The sequence below is a fragment of the Ixodes scapularis genome, unplaced genomic scaffold (genome assembly GCF_016920785.2).
Source record: "Ixodes scapularis isolate PalLabHiFi unplaced genomic scaffold, ASM1692078v2 PGA_scaffold4__175_contigs__length_147842914, whole genome shotgun sequence".
NCBI classification, from domain to species: domain Eukaryota; kingdom Metazoa; phylum Arthropoda; class Arachnida; order Ixodida; family Ixodidae; genus Ixodes; species Ixodes scapularis.
In genome coordinates this window covers 63,587,051-63,597,174 of record NW_024609879.1, presented here as the reverse complement: position 1 = coordinate 63,597,174, position 10,124 = coordinate 63,587,051, and the positions used below count along the sequence as shown (strand labels likewise).

The following is a 10,124-nucleotide window of genomic DNA, read 5'->3' as shown; positions in this document are numbered from 1 at the left end:
AAGCTCAAGATGGCAGAAAACTACCGAATTGAACGGACAACACACAACTCTCTGCTGCCAGGTGTGTTAGACTTGTGAGCCATTTATCCTTCCACATTTTTTGACAAGCCTTGGATCACTATCATAATTCAGAAGCCCATATACTAACTTATTATCCTTATTATCTAGCTTTCATTGATTTCTATGCTTTCATGTTTTACCCACGTCATGATACCGACTGGCATTCCTGCTAATGTACTCTTTGTTCCATTGTTCATTTCAGAATTTCAAGCAAGAAGAATGCAGCTCTGATTTTAATAGATTAAAATCCAGTTTGTGCCTATTTACAGTGTCTGCAGACCATCCAGGGAACAAGTGTTGTCCAAGAGCATATCTGCATAATAACTGCGGGGAGAAAGCTAAACAAATGCTCAAGGACGTATAGCGTCTCTCAGGAATCGTCCTACTCTCGGTAGAAGGAAAAAGAAAAATCCTTTTTGGGTCTAAACTGGGTTTTAGTGTTTCCTTTTCTATTGTAATAAATGTGCTCCTTTTAATTTTGCTTGTTTCTCATATCCTGCAAAGGTGTTTGGCACCATTTAGTGTGACTGCAAAGAACTCATTAAAAAAATACTAGAAAACATGTGTTTCTAAAATAATGTGTTATTTCAGAACAGGCTTCAAATGTTTTGTATATAGTACAACCCTATTTGTTAGGAACATATCCAACTGGCATATCTAGACGTACTTATGTGAGACATGCTCAATTTGAAATTTCATTTGGGAGTTCTACCTTTGGCTGTGTTAATTGCTAATGCATCAGAAAACCAAGTATGAACTGGCGGTTTTCTAAAGGGAATTTCAGAGAAATTGGAGAAATACCAATTGGCGTGGTTCCGATTGGAACCATTCTAATCAGAACCACAGCAATTGGTATTTTTCCAGTTGGGCGTTCCAAAACACAGTCGGTTATGATTCCAATTGGAAAAAAAGCGATTGGTACATTTCCAATTGGGTGTTCTAAAACACAGTTGGTCATGGTGCCAATTGGAAAGAATCCAATTGGTAATATTGAACCAAATGGCATTTTTTCCAACCGGGCGTTCCAAAACACAACCGGTTTTGGCAATTGGTACCAATTGGAAAATCCAATTGGACCCAATGGGTATTTTTAACTGGGTATACTCAATAAGATACCAAACATGTCGGAGCAAACATCAGGCCCCAGGTAAAACGCTACGAAAACACACCATCCAGTTCGTATATCAAAGAGGCAGCTACGGCAAACACTATCAAGTTCAGAAGCCAACAAATTCAAGACATGAACCATGCGTTTTCTTAGCCGCAATTTTGGAAATACGGGTCGGGGGGAGAAAAAAAGAGAAAGAAATTAAACAGTTGTTAGTCTGCGCCAATTCATGCATGTTTTGTCTGTCCTGCTTTAACTTCATTTCTCCAGTGTTTTTTCCGCGTAACTACGCAGCGCAGCATACCATCAATAACCATAGGAGTTTCATCAGTTAATTTAGTCTGGCGCAGTATCGCCTCCGTTGCTGTTGCGCCATAAAACCCGCAAACAACAACAACAATCACTTGAAAAGAGACGATTTTATTTAGGGTGTCAGTATGTATTAAGAACTCGCTATATCCCTTCTCATCCAATCCAAGAAGCAACCCAGGATTCTCGCTACGAAACAACATTCCAGAACAACCCATCTGTGGTACCCCCTTTTACGCAGAGAAAGCATATTCACAGGCGTACAACCTTGACAGCTGCAGCTTAGTTGCTCAACTCCCACCTGCAGTAGCCCCTTGGGAGTGCGTAGCACCCATAATCAATTGTTCTCTGATTAAATATAATAAGCGGCAAACTCCTGTTGCTGCCCTGCAGCAGGAGTTTTCCCAGGTTGCTTATACGTACAGCAAGTGTAGGAGCTTCTTCACAGATGGTACTAAGAGTGACTCTGTTGTTGAATGTGCTGTTATAAGCGAGACATGGAAGGTTGTTAGACGTGTTGATGCCAGTCTCAGTATTTACTGCAGAATTATATGCTTTAATTTTGGCTGTTGAATTCATCATAGAAAACTCTATTCAGTATTCTGTTATCTACTCTGACTCTCTCAGTAAAGGCGCTTGCTTCTTTGGAAGTACCGAAGAATACCTTCATTTCTAGGCTCTGGAGCAATGTGCACACTGCAGTAAAATCACACCTACACGTCAATTTCTGTTGGGTGCCTAGTCATGTCGGTATTCAGGGAAATGAGGATGCTGATAGAACTGCCAGTACGTGCATTGAGAGGCAAGTGGATATCAAGTGCATTCGATACACTGACTACAAACACAGTCTTAAAAGAGCAATCCAGAAAAACTGGCAGTTGGAATGAGACACGGAAATACACAACAAGCTTCATTGCGTGAAACCTACCCTACGGGAAGGGGCAAGTTGCCGACACAGGGAGCGCTTCTTCTTTGAGGTATTGCTCTGTCGTGTGAAATTGGGACACACCCATCTCACGCATGGGTACCTCCTACGGGCAGAGGCAGCTCCGAAATGTGAACACTGTAACGAGTCGTTGAGTGTCTTGCATATTCTTATCGTATGTCCTAAGTACCATCACGAACGCACCACTTTTTTCTCGACCCTTTTCCGCAATCGCGTCCCGTTCCACCCGGCATTATTATTGGGTGACGAGCCTCTTGTGCCTCACCGTCAAGTTTTTAACTTTTTAGATAGCATTGGCATCCTACATTGGCTATGAATTTTAGTTTGTTTTCTTTTCTATTACGTTTGCCTGAAGATTAGAGTGGCAGAGAGCCGGCGATCTTGTATCGTCAGCACATTTTCTCATGCTTCCTTGCGTTAATGAAATTCCTTTAGAGTGCCTCGGGTTACTGGAGCATTGGTCAAAATTTCTGGAGGCCTTAATAGGCCTGTATCTTGTAAGGTTTTAAACATTCATTTCCCATAGTTTTAAGATGGAACTACCTACTATAGGTCTTTTCAGTATTGTCTTTAACTTACCTTGTGTTTGGCACACTATGGCCTTAGTAGCCGCTGTGCCATTAAACACCTATTTTTCTTTGTCAAGCAGAACATGGCGGCTGCCTTACAAGAAGGTACACCGTGCCATGGCGTGAAAGGACCAACGCCTCTCATGATCCTCCCAGAGTTTGACCTTGTGTGGGGCGTAAACCACGATTACATGCCTCGCGTTTTGGAGGGCGTCGCGAAACAGCTGTGCGAGTTGTGGATTACATCTACAGGGTCAGATTTTTATGTGGGGCCCCATCAACACTGGCGAAAGTCGACAGGCGCCTCTTGCCCCCACAGTGGTTAACTAGACTGCCCCGATCGCAGCTTGATAGGCAGTACTGGAAAGCTAGCGAAGGGAGAGGGTGGCCTCTCCACTATGCAGTCCCTTGCTTGACAGGAATTTCGCCACAGAGGTACCTGGAGCACCTCTGCCTGCTGGTCAATTCAGTCTACCTCCTTCTAAAGGACACTGTGGCGAACCAGGACATTGCGACGGCCTCTCATCAGCTGACAGAGTTTGTTGTAGTCATGCAATCACTATGGTGCACAAGCAATGACATTCAGTGTGCACCAACTGCTAAATTTGGCAAAGAGTTTGCAGAAAGTTGGACCATTGTGGTCACCCTTAACCTTTATTTTTTTAGTTTGCGAATGGGCAGCTTTTGAAGCTTGTCAGTGGCAGCAATGGTGTTCCGTTGCAAATTCTGGAACGTTTTGTCATGCAGCAACATCTCGAAAAGATCATGAGCACGGTAGAGCTGACCCAGGAGACCGTTACATTTTGTACAGCAATGACCCCTCCTCAAAGGGACATGTACACACATCCTAGGAAGTGGTAGGCTGTACACAGCCTTTAGTGAAAGTGAGTAGGTTGCTCTAGGGGTCAAGCTGGGCCACATTCCTACTACAGCTGTAGAGTACCAGCGTATTTCTATCCGGGACCACCAGTACCACTCGGCTTCATACAAGCGCCCCAAGAAGACCAACAATTCTGTCTTTGCAGCTCCGAGCCATGCGGGTTCGCCCGCCCACGTATGGCTGTGCGTGGCTTTCCCGTGTCCGGGGAAAAGGGCATCCTGGTGGTTGAGCCGAGCCCGGGGTAGGTTTGGACCCTTCGGGGCCCCCCGGGTGAGGCAATACACCACTTCGGCCCCTGCTTCTCGTAAACGGGAGTCCTGGTAAGGCCCGGCCAGGATGATTCAGTCTAGTCGCCACTTCTACTATCCCCTCTCTGCTTTCACCCTTGTCTTCTCCTTTTCACTCTTCTCATTTCTCTTCTTTCCTTTTCAACTCCTTTGGCGGCAAGGGCTAACCTTGTGTGGCGACAGACACCTTGTCCAGAACCACTCTTGGTTATAGAGACTGGGCAGCACTAATAGCGTAATGTCTTCAGCCAAGCCATTCTTGTTATGGAGCGTTACCTATTCCCTTGTTGGGCTCGGTGGTGGGCGGTGCACCACAATTTCCGAAAACCCTCCCCCTTTATATGGGTTCTCAAGCTAAAAAACCTCCTGATCGGACCCTGAAAAGGGTCCGCACCGAAGTACCGTTTCAATTTGAAATGTCCCTTGTTTCCGAAAAGTTTTCGAGATTTCTAGTTTTACATTTTGAAAGTGAAAAGCCACTGGGCAAACTGTCCCCCTTCCTTGTAGCCAAGGTACTAGAAGGCGTTGTTGGTCAGAACTTTCATGCGAAGAAAATGGCATCCGGAGACCTCCTTGTAGAGATCAGTACAAAACAGCAGAGTGATGCCCTCCTGGCTCTCAACTCAGTTTCGGACTACAAAGTCACTGTTTCTCCGCACCGCAAACTGAACACTGTCCAAGGAGTTATCTCCGAGGACGACCTGCTAGACACATCAGACGCAGAGTTAGTGGAGGGCCTCTCTAGCCAAGGAGTTCTCGCTGCGCGACGAATGAATATTCGTCGTGATGGCAACGAACAAAAAACAAAGAACATCATCCTAACCTTTGACAGCACCACTCTCCCTGCGACTGTAAAGGCAGGCTACCTACAGTGCAGAGTCCGACCTTACGTGCCGAACCCCCAACGGTGCTTCAAGTGCCAGCGATTCGGCCATGGGTCACGTAGCTGTCGGGGGGCCGACACATGTGCTAAGTGCTCAAGCAAAGAACATGTTGCCGACAACTGTGACAATGAGCCAAAATGTGCTAACTGCAAAGGTAACCACCCTTCATACTCGCGTTCCTGCCCTCTCTGGAAACAAGAGAAAGAAATTCTGACGCTGAAAGCCAAAGAAAACATGCCATACGTAGAAGCAAAAAAACGATTTTTTTTCTTATCGAAGGGTAGATATGCCGAGGTCGTGCGCAGGGGACCGGCACGACCAGTGATGGCATCGACGGGAACCCAGACGTCTCCGGATGATCTGCGGCTCTCGTTAAAGTCCCCTCCTAAACCCACAGGGGCGGTGCCAGTGACACTGGGTCCCAAGCCCAGGGTGGATGCTGGCTCACTAGCATCCACTTCAGAGCAGGAGAAGGCCCCCCCTGGTCTGGGCCGGCCACCCCGCACCTCTGGTCCGAATAGACCTGATGAGCCGTCGCGGCAGTCGACCCTCCAGGGGCGGCCGTCGGCGACGCAGGAGGAGCCCATGGACGAGAGTGGGCCCAGATCCGACGAGGAGGCTCCCTCCTCAGGATCGGTGTTCTCTTTTTCTGCCCCCAGTGACTCCACTGGGAGGCAGACAGATACGTCGAAAAAGAAAAACGCTCCACGTGTAAAAATTGATTTTAAACCATACTGATGTCATCTTATGTTTCGTTCTGTTTTTTAGTTTATTTTTTATTTGTACCTTTTTATTGCTATGAGTAAACATATGGGCGTCATGCAATGGAACTGTCGCGGCCTTCTTCGTAATATTGATGAGGTGAACATGTTTCTTGATGAGCTCCGTCCCGTGGCACTCTGTTTACGGGAAACTCATCTCAATGACAATCGTACACAGATCTTACGTCGTCACCAAGTTTTTAGGAAGGATCGCCTTTCCCCCACTCCTTCCGGTGGTGTTGCAGTAGTAGTGCAGAATGGGGTGGTGTGTGCTCAAGCACCTCTTCAAACACCACTTGAGGCAGTGGCAGTTCGTGCCCTCTTTGATCGCCTCATCACCATTGTATCGCTCTACTTTCCACCTAACAGTCCATTGCATCTCCATAAACTCCAAGGCCTCGTAGATCAGCTGCCCAAACCTTTTTTAATCTTAGGTGATTTTAATTCCCACCATCCTTTGTGGGGAAGCTCTCGTCAAGATTCCCGCGGTGGAGTTATTGAACGGCTCCTATCGCTATCTGGGCTCTGTCTTTTGAATAAGAGAGAACCAACCTTTTTTAGCTCTGTCCATAACACATTCACATCAATAGATCTTTCCATATCATCACCATCTTTACTTCCATGTTTTTCGTGGAAGGTTTTAAATAATCCTTTTGGAAGTGATCACTTCCCCATAATTTTAGAAACAGTTATACCTCTTCCTTCGCTTTCGACCCGCCTTCCGAGGTGGAAGTTTGAGAAGGCCGACTGGGCTGTTTGGTTCAGAAGCTGTGTTTGACCCCTCTTTATTTACTAGTATGTCTGCAGAGGAGGCGACAACTTATGTCACTGAATGTTTAATTAATGCTGCTGCATCGTCTATCCCACAAACCTCTGGTAAGCTCCCCAGGAGATGCAAACCCTGGTGGAACGATGAGTGTACAGCCACTCGAAAGAAACAAAATAGGGCTTGGGGAATCTTCCGCCGATATCCGACGCCTCTTAACTTGATAGAATTTTAAAAAAAGCAGAACCAAAGTTCGATGGACGAGAAAACAAGCCAAGAAGACATCGTGGGTTAAATATATTTCAGCCCTAAATAGCTTTGTACCGTTAAAAGAAGTGTGGGACCGCCTGCGGAAGATCCGAGGAGATTACCAATCCTTTCGAACTCCTCTCTTTTCCTCCTCCTCTGTATCACTCAAAGATCAAGCAAACATCCTTGGCGAGCATTTTCAGCTTATCAGTAGTTGCTCAAATTTCAGCGCAAAGTCTAAGAAATTCCAGTCTATTGCTGAAAAGCAGTCAATCTCCATGTTAGGGTCTGCCACTGTTTCATACAACAAACCATTCACTATGGGTGAACTCAAAGTAGCACTTGCTACAAAAAAGCAGGCTGCACCAGGCCCAGATAAAATTCATTATGAAATGCTTAGACACCTGTCCCCTGAATCACTTTGCCATTTGCTGACGTTTTTTAATCACCTATGGAAACAAGCTGCATTCCCTCAGTGCTGGAAATGTGCTCATGTTATACCTCTCTTGAAATATGGAAAAGATCCACCTGTCCCCACAAGCTACCGTCCCATCGCACTCACTAGTTGCCTGGGGAAGACATGAAAGGCTCATTAATCGGCGTCTTCTTTATTTTTTGGAGGCTGAGAACTTTTTTGATGTTAACCAGTGTGGATTTCGAGAGGGACGACCAACCACAGACCACTTGGTTCGTTTAGAAACCCTTATTCGTGAGGCATTTGTGCACCGACAACATTGTGTTTCGGTATTTTTTGATGTGCATAAAGCATATGATACCGCATGGAGGTATGGAATCATTCGAGATCTGTACAACTGCGGTGTGCATGGTCGATTACTTCAGTGCATACAAAACTTCCTAACCAAGCGAACCTTGCAGGTTCGCTTGGGTGGCACACTGTCAGATGTTTTTAGCCAAGAAAATGGGGTCCCCCAAGGAGGAGTTTTAAGCGTTACCCTTTTTGCTGTTAAAAATCAACAGTCTTGGAAGGGTGAAGCCGCCATCGGTATCTTATTCTCTTTATGTAGACGACGTGCAGATCTCCTTCTCTTCATGTAACCTCTCCAGTTGTGAACGGCAAGTACAACTCACTATCAACAGGATGAGCAAATGGGCAGATGAAAACGGTTTAAGTTTTCTCCCGAAAAAACTGTTTGTGTTCCCTTTTCATTGCGCAGGGGTTTGTCTTTCGACCCCACTTTGCATCTCAATAACATAGACATACCTGTTCAACAGGAACACAAATTTCTTGGTGTAATCTTTGACAAGAAGCTTTCTTTTGTGCCACATTTGAAAAAGTTGAAACGCAAATGCTTAAGTTCTTTAAATGTTCTAAAGGTATTGTCCCACATTTCATGGGGATCGGACAGGCGATGCCTTTTACGATTATACAACTCACTGGTTCGGTCTTGCCTTTACTACGGTGCAGTCGTGTATGATTCGGCACTATCCTCTACTTTGAAGATGCTAGACCCCGTTCACCACTTAGGGCTCAGACTTGCCTCCGGCGCATTTCGCACATCACCTGTGTTAAGCCTATATGCCGATACAGATCAGATGTCGCTTGAGAAACGCAGACAGTACCTGAGTCTTTGTTATGCTTATCGGGTCTATTCTAATCCACAGCACCCAGCTTACGATGTCATTCATACCTGTCGTTTTTCTCGACTTTTTGAAAACAAGCCGAGCATTATACGGCCACTTAACTTTCGCATTCAAAATTTCAGTGCTTCCCTTCATGTCCCACTTCATGTTGCCGTGCTAAATTACAGGGACAGAGTTGCTCCTTGGGACGAAGTCCCAATCGTTTGCGACTGGACACTTACAAAATACAGTAAGCGGGTTACCTCCCCACGAGTTCTCCAGCAGGAGTTCCTTTCATTGCAGGAGACATATAGAGGTTACACTGAATTCTATACCGATGGATCGAAATCCTCTTCTTTTGTTGGCTGCGCAGTATATTCTGGTTCCTTCATGAAATCTCTTCTACTTAACTGTGTGGCAAGCATCTTTTCTGCAGAGCTTTATGGCATTTTACTATCTGTTGATCACATACTAAAAAACAATATAAGGAAAGCTATTCTCTTTGTTGATTCTCAAAGCGCATTACTGGCTGTGTCCTCACTGCTCCCTACAAAGAATCTGCTTACCCTACATGTACGAGGTAAATTATATGGAGCCCTCTGACTCGGACATGACATAAAATTTTGTTGGGTGCCGGGTCATGTCGGGATTCCAGGGAATGAGAAAGCCGATAGCTTGACTGCATCTGCCAAGGATTTAGTAACAACTTGTGGATTACCTCATCAAGATTTGAAGCCGTTTTTGAAGATATTACTTTTGATGTCATGGCAGTTGGAGTGGGACAGAGAGTATGACAATAAGCTTCATGTCATAAAACCCATTTTGGCCCTGTGGAAGAGCTCGTTTCACAGGGAACGGCGTGTAGAGGTTCTGCTCTCCCGCCTAAGAATTGGCCACACACGCTTGACGCACTTGCACCTTCTTCGTGACGAAAATGTGAAGCTTTGTGCCCATTGTGGGAAAGGCCTTACAGTGTTACACATTTTATGGCATTGCCCTTTTCACCATCAGTTGCGCCGGTCTAGCTTCCCTGAACTTTTTAGAGGTTATCTTCCCTTTCATCCAATGTTTTTACTTAGTGACTGCCCTTTAGTGCCTTTTCACCGTGTTCTCGACTGCCTAAAGAAAACTGGCTACCTACACCAGTTGTAATTTTTTTCTTATACTGCTATCTTAAACCGTTTTGCTTAGTGCCAGTTAAACAACATTGAATTGGCACAATATGACCTCCGTTGTCAATGCACCACTAAAACCCTAATCATCATCATCATCATGTCTTTGCAGCTATTCACAAGTGCACCAGTAGAAATGCTGCAGCGATTGTTAAGCACTCCAGATACAAAAAAAAATTCATTTCGATGCAGGTATGAAATGAGAAACGGCTACTGTAAAATACCAAGCATCTGCCCATTCCACACAAAGTGCTACACCCAAATTTTGTAACATATGAAAAAAAAATGTGCACTGTACAAATATTATATGTAAAGCTGATGACCTAACAAGTGGCCATTGCCCAGTTTTTTGTGATTATCGTCAAATCTTGAGCTGGCGCTTGCTCGGTATTTTACAGTAATTCAATCATAACATTAGTGCATATATAGTACAGTGTTAAAAAGCTATGCAGCTGCAGTTTCCATAATTATTGCAAAAAAGCTTCTGAAGGTATTGCTTTGTAAAATGTAAGAATGATCCATCTTTGGCAGACCTCTTTTTATTCCATTGTT

At 45.0% G+C, this 10,124-nt stretch overlaps 1 pseudogene; it reads left to right on the top strand.

Annotated features, from left to right (window-relative positions):
* The first annotated feature begins 3,075 nt into the window (after positions 1 to 3,075).
* Positions 3,076 to 9,770, top strand: LOC115314753 (annotated as a pseudogene).
* The last annotated feature ends 354 nt before the right edge of the window (positions 9,771 to 10,124 follow it).